The following is a 14,218-nucleotide window of genomic DNA, read 5'->3' on the forward strand; positions in this document are numbered from 1 at the left end:
CCCATTTTTTGAAACTGTGTTTAGAGAGGAAGAGAAACATCTAAATTATCTGATCAGAATTGCAATGGAAGTAAAATATGCAACTTTTCAGCTCTGATTTCAGAAGATAGAAAGCACTTTCAGCCCCCATGTTTCCTGGCTCCTGGCATCAGCCATCTCAGGCTTTTCAAGTAAAATCTTTACAATCTCCCTGGAAGAGAGGAGATACCTTCTTTTGATATCCAGGAGTTCAGATTTTCATCTCCTTTTGGTGATGTACACTGGATTAGTTCTGTGGGCAAAGTCCCTAGATGGAAAAAACAAAACACCATTCTACAGGTCCTGAAAGTACTTTGCTAATAGTGGGGGAAAGGACATTTCCTCTTCCTGCTTTTGCTAGTAACTATGCACTTGAGATTCTTTTTGAAGCTTAAGGTGCCCCCTTTGCAGCAGCTAGCCTGAAGCTCATGTAGCCATGGAAATGAGAAACTACAGGCTACACTATTAAAAAGCTGCAGCAAATGTAGCTCATATTGACCTCTCAAAAGCAATTTGCTCATTCCCAAGGTCTGCTTCTGCCAGAAGCCTTTAAACAATATTATGGTGGCATTAGGATTCTGGTTTATACACCATCTCTTAGATCTTACACACTCCATCAATACAATTTCACTGCCTATGAAGCAATACACAGATTTAAGAATTCACAGTCTTGCTCTTACTTATTTTAACTCTCTTTTTAACCACCTTTTTCTCTTTTTTCTCTTTTTTTTTTGTGTGAGAGGAAGGGGAGTTGTTTTTTTGTTTGGTTTTGCCTTTTTTTCCTAGTTTGCATAGACTGTTGTCTCAACTACAACCATCTTGGGTTCTGGGCAGCTCAGCAAACTAATAAAGAAGAGAAGCCTAAATAAGGAAACGTGTGTGGTTCACCAATATGACCGCAAACAAATCCAATGTGAGAGGAAAAAAAGTAATAAAAATCAAGGGGCCTGTTTATGCACCCTAAACTGAATAGGGGATTCCACTTCTTCCTCCCTAAGGCTCTGTGTGACTCATCCTGAGCAACTTACCATGAAGTAGGCTGACATTTTATATCATTTTAGGTTAAGTTTTTTTCCAGTTCAAAAATTTCTCTGTTGCTTTGCATGAACATAAGAATAACTTTGCACTTCCTTGGCATACTGAGCTCTTTTTGCCTTGGTATTCTGATCTTAAAAGCTACTGTGGTATTTGCTCACTTTAATCAAGATTTATTTGAAAGAGCTACTACACTAAACACATAATACCAGGGAATTAATTCATTTGACTTAGAACCATCAGCTTATGGTAGCCTGTTCTGACTGTTGCTTAAGGCAGTGAGAAGAAGGAACACATCCAAAATGAAGGCAGAGTCAATCCCAAAATGTAAAATGGGCCTCCTCCCTCCACACAGGCCATGTTTCTATGGTGGCTTTTCTTCACTCAAAAATGGTGCTGTCAAATACAACTGTCACAGTTACATCTTTTCTGTTTGTCTCCAGGTTTTTCACTTCTGAAGTTGAAATCATTAAATCTGACCTAGATATGGTCTGTCTCCAGAGGAGCTAGAAACATTTTTTCCTTAAGAAATTTCAAGTTTATGTATTTATTTCCAGGACTCAAGGCTTTCAGGCAAACACTAGTAATCAGGAAACCAGGGCAAGAGTCATCAACACCAAAAGAGTTATAAGTTTCACATTTCTGCCTCTATCCCAGATTAATTACATCCTCATACCCCCTGGTAAAATTGTTCTCTGCTCTTCCACTCTTTAAATTTGCAAGAAAATGAAAAAAAGCTAATTTGCCTTCACTAAACCTGCTTCTATACAGGTGTTTGAACTAAGTGTAAGCAACAGGCCTTTTGAGAAAGTCAAAGAATGAAGAAATACCTGAGATGCTTCAGGTTGGAGAGGCTGAGAGTGCCAGGTGCTGTGGCACTCGCCTGTCCCTCAGGATCATGACATTGCCACAGTTCTGTTGTAGGGTAAGTGCCAGGTGACTGAAGCTTGTTGATCTCTACCCTGAGGGGGCGAGTGAAAAGAATGTGCAAGAAGGAAGATGGCACTGCTGAAGCCTCTGGCTGATGCTAGCCTGGCTATTAGGGTCAGTGGCTTCATGGAACTTGGTGATTTTATGCAGAAAGAAAGTCTGACTCGATTGTTTGGGAACAAAAAAGCTTTAATAATATAAAATAACAAATAGCAAGCTGAACAGCTTGTATTGCATGACCCAGGAAAGATGGTACAGGGAGGCTAATTCCATGCACAAGAGCATGGCAAAAAGCAAGTATTAGGGCATGGCAGAGGTAATTATAAACTTGGAGGAAGGGAGGAATTAGGATGAAGTTTAGGGAAGCGTGATTAGGAATATTAAAATTAAAATTATTGCAACAAAAAGGAACCAATGGCAACAAGGGAAACAGAGAAGTTTCTGGCAATGATCAACATATGGAACTGGAGGATTCTGGGGGTAGTTTTTTACTTACCCTTACTGAGGGTTTTCCCACGACCTTAAGCCGTTGTCATCCACATTTTTATTGGAGTTACCTCCAACACACTACCAACTGCTAAACAGGACACAGACCTGCTCTCAGCTGAATACAGACTTCAGAGTGAGTGCCTTATTTCTAAAGTGATGACAGACATTTTTACCATGTGAGAAGCTGTCAGGTGCACTTGGCTCCCTGGATGACAAAGTGTATGGTGTAAATTTTAAAAGGGGCCCAGGTGCTAGACACTATATCTTAAAAAAAAAAAGGAGATGCAAGAATTTAATGGAGTTCTGATAATCAGCTGGCTTTTGTGATGGGAGAGAAGCAAGAGAATCAATAAAAGAATCCTTTCCTACCAATACTATTCATACCCTTGGTGATCTTAAAAACTACTTTAGGAGAGCTCTCTAAGCAGAGACTTCATTACTTTACTAATATTCATGTCCTCAATCAGGAAAAACCTTGGCACTTCTGCCAAGAACTTCTATAAGAAGTCATTACCTGTTTTCTTTTTGATATGCTCATCAGTGGTGACAGGTTATTCTTGTCTGCCTCTGTCTTTAAAGCAGGAGGAACAAAAGTTAAAATGACAGCTGACCACAATTAATCAACCAGTAGTCAATCTAGTATTAATCCAAATTTTTCTTAACCACTGGAGTTGATATGAGCTGCAGCAGTTCCAGCTGTGACTCACAAGGAACTTTGATATCCCCACATGATAAGCAGGACAAAGCTGAAGCACAACATGTTAATCACTCAAACTAACATACTTCTCAGTCAGACACTTCAGATGAAAAGACTACCAGATTTTTATTTTCCTTAACCCCATCTGTGGGTAAATAAAATGTATTTTTATTCACTGTTGAATTTGTTCCCTTTGCAACGGTACCATTTTAAAGTAGAAGGCAGGAAGAATAATTTTCTACTTGTCTATATACAAAATAAAAAAAATTCCCAGCACAAGATCTCATTAATTAAACACAAGAAATTAATACAAAAAATGGCAATAACATTCTTACTAACACTTGCTTTCACTTTGAAATTTGCAAACTCATGATGTTTGAGTAACTGCCCCTGCCAAAAGGCAAGGAGAAGCTCTGACTGCAGCTCAGTGTCTCTGAGACACAAAGGTGCTGTGGATCTTGGCTCATGCAGAGGCTGCTTAGAAAGCTACTCCCTCACATTCAGGACATGAACTTTTAGTGACCTATCAGTGCTCGATGAGGCAAGGATACCAGCTTCTGTTGCCTGCAAACCTCAACTTTCCATTATCTCAGAACATCAGTACTGAATTACTGTTTGGAGGTAGCTGAAAACATTTATAAACACACACAAGTTGCACAAATACTCTCATTGAATTTCAAAAGGAGGTTATGTCATCGGTATAAACATGAGCAACATAAACAAGAACAAAAGAAATGCCTCTCTGTCCTTCTCACTCAAACATTCATCTTCACCCACCTCTGGCCCCCACGTCCAGAAAATCACAAGGAAGCCAGTGGATGACATGACTCTCAGAAAAAGCTGTGGCAAACGCCCCCACCTATTGGCTCAGACCTACTGAAACCACAGTGTTTAATGGAGACACATGCAGGCAAAGTGGGAGTTCGGATGCAGTTCCAGCCTTAGCAGGACTCAGCAGTTCGGCAATAGTACTTTTTTAACCAGTATAAGCAATTTTGTTGCCCAACAGCTGGGTTAGCAAGTGCAGATTCAACTTCAGTTTCTGCAGCTGTGCTCATAAACATGAGGGGTTGGAGTGTTGAGAATCCTTTGCACCAAAGAAAGAAGGGAATCTGTGTTTCTGGGGATGAATTATGAACAGAGAGAAAGAGAGATGAAGAGAAGTTTTGCTTTGGAACAGTTAATTCTTAAAAGTAAATACCCCATGAGTTTAACATGGCCCATAAGCACAGTTCTGGGAAAGCTGTGAAGATGGGAGGAGTTCATGGAAAGTGGAACCACGAAAGAACTGGTTTATTTCATCTTTTGGAGAAGTTCCTATGGCCTGACAACCTGAAGTGAACTGAAAAGGACTATTTAAGTTGGAAACCGACTGAAGAGTTTTTGTATGTTGTTGTTAAGAATATGTAGAGAGGGAAGGAGGGAGTGGTCTGAAGATCTTATTCTGAATTTATTATTTTCTCTGTGTTGTTAATAAAGATTTTTTTATACCCTTTTAAGTTTTACGCCTGCCTTGCTTTTGCTCCTATTTCTATCTCTCAACAGAAAAGGAGCGTATTAAAACTGGCAAACGTAAACTAAAACAGTTATGGATGCGTTGGCCGGGAATCGAACCCGGGTCAACTGCTTGGAAGGCAGCTATGCTCACCACTATACCACCAACGCAGCCGTGTGCAACATCTGCTCACATCAGCTCCAGCCTTAGCAGGACTCAGCTGATCAGTACTGCTGCTTTTTCAACCAGTACAAGCAATTTTGTTGTCTGAGAGCTGGGTTAGCAAGTGCAGATTCAGCTTCAGTTTCTGCAGCTGTGCTCTAAGTCTTGTCACCAGAATAAGTTGTGGGCAGAAGTATCGTTTTCCATGCAGACTCAGAGGCTGAAGTTTGAGCTAGTTCTTAAAGATGTTCAGGATGTTTTTCTGGGTTTTGTGCATCAAGTCCAGCTAGAAGAGGACAGGAATAAGATCAGATTAATGGTAAAAGCAAAGTGATAGGAGCAAAAGAATCAGAGCATGCATACATTTCTGGCTATAAAATCAGAAAGATGCAGCATATGTCTAATGTTATATTTTTGCTTATATATATAATATATACAAATGAATATACATGCACATGCAGATATATATGTGTATATGAGCATATCCTTGGTTTTAAGAACATTCAAAAGTACAAATTCCAGTTAACCATGAATTTGGTATTTCAACAATTCACATACATTAGCAACATGAAGATTTAGGCTATAAAATTTTCAAACTAATACCTGCTGTGTGAAAAAGCAGCCGCTGTAATTTGAGATTGTAATATGAGAGCCAGTACTTTTGTGAGGTGAATAAATTCCATCTGGGTTTGCTTCAAAGTAATGTTTACAGGTTGTCATGGTGTTGTTTAATGCTGTTGTCTCAACCCTCAGAAGATCATTAAGGCAAAATCCTGGGCTACCTGACAGCTCTGCAACAGAGGAGTCAATAGCAGCAGTGGCTACAGGTGAGTTAAATGGTTTATTTCAATGTCTTGTAGGCAGCATTCATATAGCCTTTTACAGGCCTGATCTACACTCCTAATAATCTTACATCCCTCCAAGATATTTGCAATAACTAAACTTGTTAACTGGAGGAAAGGGCAGAGTCTCCATGTTGCCCTGCATTCTTCCATTGAGGCATCCAAGTGGATTTGCCAATGCTGTTGCATCATTCATGCAGCAATGTGGAGATAGAATTAAAATAATGTATCAATGCATGGTTTTTGTAGCCCTTCAACCAGACCAGTTCTCCAAAATATTTCAGTCACATTTGCTGCAAACAGCTGTTCCTGAACAACAGAAGGCAGCACTGTCTGTTACAGGACCAGGAATAAGCATGAGATGTTTGAAGGAGTTGATAAGCTGTAAGTGGCAGGATGTCAAACCTTAGCCTTGGGGCAGATGTGTCCCAGCCAGACAGGTCCAGGCTCTGGTCATCATGAGGCTTGGATTAGGATTCAATTTTACAGAGTTACGGAGTACATTTGGTTGGAAGGGATTTTTGAAAGACATCTAGTCCAACAAACCCCACTCCCACACACCCCGTGCTTCCTTCCTTGATAAGGGATTTTGCTTTGAAATGGGTTTTGTTCCTGAAATCTGTGGGCCCTCAGGCATAAAACAATAACCTGAAAGATCCAAAATGTCATTACCTTCCTTAACACATGGCTAAAATTATGATAATAGAGGACAGGGCACTCTGAAACTCACATGTTCCTTAATAAGCCAACAAAACAGATAGCACTTAAAGGAAGTTATTATACACTGGATAATTAAATTAATCTCCAAATGCTATTCACTCTGTCACTGTTATTTGTCTGTCCTTATTTTACCTAATACCTTTTCCCGAGCACGTCCATGAAGTGAGAAGGATAGATTTGCCTATACAGCTAGAAGAAAAATAAATGAAGTTGATCTTGTTTTACCTTAATATCTTATATTAAGGGAGGGTTGTTTCAACACTTTTTTTATTAGAGGAAGAGATCTGTTCTACCGGGTTCTGCCTTCAGCTTAGATGGAGATTGTTATAGTGCTATGTCTCTACCCTCAGCACTGTTGTAGTCATTATAAATCATTCTGCCTCAGAAATATGAACCAGTTTAATACTGACATCAAGAGAACTTCTTTTTTTTTTTCTTTTTTTTTAGGAGAGACGTGGTAAGTTTCAAGTATCCCACACATACTCTGCAATTTGTGTTGAGTGGTTTGGTGCCCCAGATTCAAGTAACTTCTTATTTGCCCCAGATTCAAACTGCTTTTATTTGTAACAAGAACTGACTACTTATAACTTTCAAATTCATCACAGCCTTGTGTGATGGAGAGTCTAAAAAACTATTGTGAAGATTTAGAAGAACAAATAATTTAGTCAAAACCATCTAAGGGAAGGAGGAAGCCAAGATGACTAGTGTGTAAATTCATTCAGTCTCACCTGGTGAGCTACCATGTCCTAAAATAACTTCCTCCCCCAAGATCCAAAAAGCATCTGTGCAACAATGAGAAAGGCACACTTTTCAGTCTCTTGAGAATGGCACAGGCAGAGCAAACAGCATGAGCACCATGTGCTGAATGGGAACACAAATCTGTTCAGCCCTGTGTGTGCAATTAAAAGTATATTCTAGCAGTTCTTTCTTCAGATTCCGAGGGTGGTAGGGGAAGGATGCAAGCATCCTTCTGAAGCACTCATACACTGACCCGCATTTTATTTGTCCTTAAACAGCTGTTCTTTTTTCAGGCATTATTTGTCTCCTACTAATTAGCATCCAAAAGTAGGATGGTAAGTTAACTATGCCAGAACTGAAATTATTACTAATCAAACATCTTCATTTGAAATGCAGCCACCTTTTTTAACATCTCAGTCATAGCAGATGTCTATCTGAAACATGAGTGTTTCAGACCAGTTGGCTGTTGCCTACAGCCAATGAATGCTTGTGAACTTGCTTTTTGTCCATTATTAATCACGCCCTCAATGGTAATTAGGCAGGCAATTGGCAGATAGTGAATATTCAGTAGATTTTTCTTTGCAATTGCCAAACGGTTCAAGGCCAAGCCTGCAGCTTTTCTGTCACAAGTCCTTTACATGTTTAGAAGACATCTCTAAACTACTTCACAACTTTTGTCAGTGTCACAGTCTTTCTACAAACTCCATCATCATCCAGAGTCTTACAAAGGGAGAAATATACAAGAGGAAATACAGAGAAAGAGAATTAATGACTGTCTTGCAGAACCTACAGTAGATTCAGAGAGGGTCCAAATTATCAGTGCAGTGCTTTAGCTACAAAAAGGCCTTCTTTGGTGCGGTATTGTCACTTTTGCTAGCAGTGCTGTGGTCATAGGAAAGATGGGAGGAGTAAGGCCATTTACCCCACATTTGTGGGACATCAGTGCACTTGAAAACCTGCTGGAACATGAGCTATCCCTGCTGGGCATCCTCAGCTCAGTCTGGCCTAGACATCATCAATGACACAGCTCTTTCATGCCTGGCAGGAAGAGACAATCTCACAGAGGATTACTACAGTTTGTCCTGGTTGCTAAAGTGACCTGGCAATCCTAGAGCTCAAGTGAATGCAGAGAGAGGATCGTTATGGTATTCAACTACAACTTCACCTAGGAAACAAGCTACTCTGCATTTTATTTTCACAGCAATCTCCCCTGCTGTTTAGTTCCACCTGCTTCAACAGCAAAGGCTACAGAAGCTATCAGTGACAAATCCTGTATTACAAAATAGGTGCATGATAATAACCATTGGGGGAAAAAAACCCACAAAATATCACAGATATCACGGCAGTGGATGTAACTTGATGAAATCCTACTATGCCCAATGATAAAACTCCTTTTCTTTAGCAGTACTCTCCCAGAAGCAGTGTCACCTCCCAAAACTGACTTTTACACAATTTGGTAATTTATTTCTCCACAGGGATTACTGCATCCTCAGTGAATATGAATGAATGATGGAAAAAAAAGGAAGAGCTCCAATTTTATTAGAAAGAATCTCTTATCTCTTAAATAAGTGACAAAAATATATCTCAAAAAATTATATCAGTGTCGGAAAGAATGGCAACACTTTAGAACATTACTTCTACAGGCTTTCCTTACCCCTACTAAAATGCTGACAATCCAGTTAACATCTACCATTCATATCCAGGTCCTTTCCATGACTTACAGAAGGGCTTCCAGATGCCCCCATGCACGCTGTCATCTAAATGTTTGTGTTTCCCTCAATAGCTGGTACAACAGGGTATATTTTATTTTTGCCTTACAAAGAAGTCATTGTGCAAGATGACAATATTTGTCTAGTTAGAGGAGATGCTCATATTTTAACAATACTGAAAGATGCTTGAAAAAGAGTGTATTGCAGCCCTAGCAATTGTCAGACCACATCTCTCAGTCAGAGCTTCAGCTCTGCTAGAACAGACAGGAGCTAAAGAGGGAAATGCAGTATCTCAGAATAAACTTACTTTCTACTTGAAAGACAGTGCTGAAGAATTCACTTACAATATCATTTAGTCACTATATTTTAATATAACTAGTGGAGTTTTTAATTTTTAAAAATAGTTTTAATAATTTTAAAAAACAAAACATGTTTTCTTACCACTGCCTTTAATTTCAGCTTTATAAGCTAATAGAGGCATAGCACTCTAGGATCAGCTGAAAATGTTTAAAAGATGGTTCTGCTTTTGGGTCAAGTAGCCTACATTCTCTTTGCTGCTACAAAACAGGAAATTAATCAAATGTCTCTGAATTTCTGTGTCAAGGGACTGGAGGGGACCTCCAGAGACCACCTAGAAAATTCTCTTTCCCCACAGCCTATCAGATATAGCTGTTCCTAAAAGGATGAAAGCTTCATATGAAAAACACGTCAATGTTTCACTGTCTTTACTACCAGAAGGATTTTTCTGACAGGATGTCACTTGCTGCAATTTACATCCAGGATTTATTGATTGCCTAAAATTGGGAGAATCTCCTGTGCCTTTTTGCAACACCATTGATTCACCTGAGAGGTCAGACTTCTCTTCCTGAAACTGAAGAACTCAAATTCCTTCAGTTTTTCTGTACAGGTAATTTTTTTCAGATCTCTGATTTTTTTAGCTTTTGATTAGACTTCCCAAACTTGTCACTACTCTGCTTCAAGTTTTACCACTATCTGAACAGTGAATGATTCTTTTGTACATGTCTTGATAGATATGATTACTGAGGTTAATAAACCTCAGTATAGTCATATTATTTTCATGTGATTTTCCATGTGATTTTCTGTTTCTCATGTAAACACTTATAGTCTCTGCCTTCTATTTTATCTCATAAAACTACTGGTTAGAGGGAACAATTGGCTGAGGAGCTGTAGACTCCTTTTATTTAACTATCTGAAGACAGAGAGTGGTCTGCAATTCAGTTTTAATGAGGAGTCTTTCTCCCAGTGTACTGAGGAGTCTTTCCCTGTTCTGCCTTGTCTCTTTCCTTTCTTACGTATGTGCACTCATACATGGGGCCTTTGTAACATGATGCTTTGCCTAATTGGAGGTAAAACTATACAATTTTTGCAGAAGTTACCACTGCTGGATGAAGGGAGATCATGCTGCATCAGTGTTGACACTTGCTGAGACCAGCCTGACTCACCAATCTGAAAGTTCAGCAATCTGAGGAAGAACATTTCCTGGCAGAAACTGGCACCAGTGAGCATGTGGCAGAGAAAGTTCCTGATAAAGCAACGAACAAGTTGTAATGCTGATAATTTATCTAAAGCTGCTGAGCTGACACAGCTGGCCTAGAGACATAGGACTGACAATCACTTCATATTATGAAACTCCTTTTTAAACATAGGGTCTTCTAACACATCAATCACCTCTTGGAGTGTGTGTGGATATTCCTCCCTTGAGTGGAGACCCCTCTCCAGGTTACTCCTTGAGGCTGGGCAAAAGTGATTCACTCATGGTTATTGGTGTGGGTGTGTTACATAAATCTCTACATAATTACTTTGTTGACTTTGATATCATGGCTTGGGTATTGTTTCAATAACACCATATTAGTAGCTATAGCTATCTATACTGTGTAGTAAATAATACTGATTAATATATTTTAGTCTAATTTTATTATACTCCATTGAAATAATTAATTTATTTTATTCACCCAAATATATATGGTTTGTCATCCTTATTCCTATGTGCCAAAGCCATGTAAGGGCTCAATTACACCTATAAAGTCCTTTAGACATAAAATATTGACTAAGTTTGGGGCTAAGATTGGATCACTGGAATTATCCTGATTTAGACTCATTAAGAAGATGCAACTCAGCCAATACTTTCCAGATACAGTATAAAAGATTTTGATTTCCCCCCCTCTTTGTTAAATTGCACATCTACACACAGTTCATGCACAAGAGTGTGCCACAGTCATCAACAGACCCAGAATCTTCACTGTTTTTGGTAAAAATTGTTTGACTGGGTCAGAGAAGGCTACAGTAGAAATCATGAAGAAACTTTTATTTAACAGAATTTTCCAAATGCTAAAACATGGGTACAATAAAGAGATGGGAATCTAAAAAAGTTAATGGAAATCATTAAGGAAACTAAATACTCCAAGCAAAGGCTGAATTGGAGATGGCATGATGCAGGGCTGAAGAGAAATAAAACTTTAGTGAGGAGGTTGGAGAAGAACTGCAACTCTAGTGACACCAAAATAATACAGAGAAACTGCAATATTTAGTGATGAAAAAATCAAAGGAAGATATGATATGCCAGCAATTTATACCTTCACTCTTGTGAAGAATCAGCTAAAGTGTCTGTAGACATGCACAGATAGACATACAAGCAGAGGCACACTAGATATTCTAGTATTTGGCATGAGGCACTCATGTTGTAAAAAGCAAAAAGCACAAGGGAAACACTTTCCCATAGATAAAATGTTTTTAGAGTCTCCACACTTGGACTGAGAATATCTGAGACATTTCTCTGGATCTTCTAGAGATCTGTTGAGCTGGTTATTAAAGCTCTCAAATATCATAGAATTAGAGTGATAATGCTGCATTTGTATGAAGGCAGTGAAATCTAAAGGGCAGAAGCGTGGTTTTTATGTCTTTTTAAGAAAAATCCCATTCTCCCCTGAGGTACCATGTATCATTCCACTCACTGCTGTAATAACAATTAGGTGTAGTATTCCTGTATCTGCTTGCCAACCCATCCTTTCAGAGTCCCCTCAGTCTCAGAGGAAAGAAAAGGATTGTTCCTTTTCCTGCCTTTGCAGAGCCAGAAGGCAAAGCAGGGAAGGTGTCTGTACATACCAGCACCCAGCAGGACTGACCAGACAGACTGCAGCCAGCATATTTACTCCTTCTAAGGCTACATCCCATAGCACGGTCAAAAGGTGCCTCACACTCTGAGCTCTGTAAAAATCTAAAAACAAGCAGCAGTAAAACAACTCAAGCAGCTTTTGTTCCAATGACACTTGTAAAGGGAACACGAAAAAGGATGAACTCATCTTCTCATCTTTATCCTTCAGACTATCCTTTGACAGCTCAGTTGTAATTTGTCTTGCATGTTTATGGTTGCACATGTTTTTTTCATTACAACTGATTGCAAGAAGATAAACAGTTCATATTTTGTTAAATAAGAGAGGAGTGATCAGAAAGAAACTGGTGAAAGTCCTGGACAGTTGATAGTCAGCTTTTAAAAACTGAAAAAATAGTGAGTTTGATTTTTAAAAATGCCCAAGTTTGCTACTCATACAGATTAAATCATGTAAAAATGAGAGGTTTATTCTTAACACAAGCACATGTAGAGATAGAACAAGGGGGAGTGGCTTTAAATCTAAAAAGTGGAAGTTTAGATGAGATATGAGGAAAAAATTCTTTATTGTAAAGCTGGAAAGTCACCAGAGAAGTTTTAGATGTTCCATCCCTGGAGGTGTTCAAGGTCAGGATGGATGGGGCTTTGAGAAACCTGGTCTAGTCACAGGTGCCCCTGCTGATAGCAAAGAGGTTAGAACTAGATGGCCTTTAAAGTCCTTTCCAAATCATTCTATGACTCTGATGCCAAAGTTGGGTTTGTATTTCTTCTTCAAGTGCATTTCCAGTTAGAAATTTAATTTGGCCAAAAGCATGTATCATTTCAGTTTATAATAAATAAATGCTACTGAGTATTGAATTTATTGTTGAATACACTGAATTTCCTGCAGAGATGCAGCATTCAACAGTGAGTCAGAATTCTTGCAACACCTCTCTAAAACTGCTCCTTGATTCTAAATCAAGCTTCTCCTAGAGATAAACTGGGAAAAAGGGGAAATGTTAGGACAGGACAGAAAAAGAAGCTGTGGTTTATTTTTCTGCTGACCTTTAGAAACTTCTCCCTGTTCTGACTTGTGTCAACATTCTCAAAAAGTGCAGAGTGACCTATTCCTCTAAAGTTAGCCTCTGAAAGAAAATGACTGCTTTTACTAATGGAAGAGTATGTCTGAAAATAATGGAATAGTTCATCAGAGAAGGCTTAGAAAAGAGTAGTTACATACTGGGAAATCTGCTTCATAGCTCTGTCTTTATAACTTCTCAAAGAAGAGATGCAGAAATAGCTGCATCACCGAATATAGCTGCCTACGTGGAGAACTAAACTTCAGTGGAGGTTTCTACAGTACAGCAGACAAAGGTGTAAGAAATTCCAGTGCTTGGAAGACACACACATAGACACTAGGTCTGCAAAGAAAGCAGTCCTAAATAATTTTCACATTTTTATAGGATTCTCATCTCTGGAACTGCCAGAATTTCACAGAATGACTAAATTTTATTAAAAATAGTCTGAAGGTCAGCTAGCCCAACCCTCTGCTCAAGGCAGGGTAACTTCAAGGTTATATCAGATTGCTCAGAGCTCTTTCTAGATGAGTTTTGAATATCTTCAAGGACAGGAATATCACAATCTCTCTTTGTGACATAGTCCACTGTTCAACAATATGTAAAGAGAATTTCTTTTCCCAATAGGAAATAGGAACTTTCTGGGATGCATTTCTCATCCCTTCCTTCTTGTCCTTTAGCATTGACATCCTGAGAAGAGTCTGGATTTCTGTTTTCTAACAACCACCCACCACACTGTTTAATGTGCCAAGTAACCCCCTTCAAAGTCCTTTTCTTCTGGATTAAATAGACCACTTCCGTCAGCTTCCTCTAAGAATGTCACATATTTCTACTCCTTTGTCATGTCAGTGGTCCTTCCTTGGACTCCTTCTAGCTTCCAGCTGATAAATCTCTCTTGTGGGCAGGAGTGGGTGGAAATGGAGACATGACTCTAGAGGCAGCCTCAAAATTGCAGGGCAGAGGAGAATAATTGCATCAACTTGCTGCTTATACTCTTACTAACTGACCAGCGTGCTGCAAGGCTTCATTAAAGGACACACTGCTGATTCATGTTGGACCTGCTGCTCACTAGGACTTTCCAGATCTTCTCCTGTTACCTGCTTAGCTCACCTACAGCCTGTACTGAGCATGGGGCTGTTTACCCCAGACGCTCATGTCTTTGTTGAATTGGACAGGTTTCCCATCAGCCAGCTCCTCTAGC

At 39.2% G+C, this 14,218-nt stretch overlaps 1 non-coding gene across 1 annotated transcript; it reads right to left on the reverse strand.

Annotated features, from left to right (window-relative positions):
- Window positions 1-4,762: 4,762 nt before the first annotated feature.
- TRNAG-UCC (transfer RNA glycine (anticodon UCC)) lies at window positions 4,763-4,834 on the reverse strand. Its single transcript has one exon. It is a non-coding gene; the product is annotated as a tRNA-Gly (tRNA).
- Between the last annotated feature and the right edge of the window lie 9,384 nt (window positions 4,835-14,218).

Source organism: Sturnus vulgaris, chromosome 6 (genome assembly GCF_052056855.1).
Source record: "Sturnus vulgaris isolate bStuVul1 chromosome 6, bStuVul1.hap1, whole genome shotgun sequence".
In the NCBI taxonomy this organism is placed as follows: Eukaryota; Metazoa; Chordata; class Aves; order Passeriformes; family Sturnidae; genus Sturnus; species Sturnus vulgaris.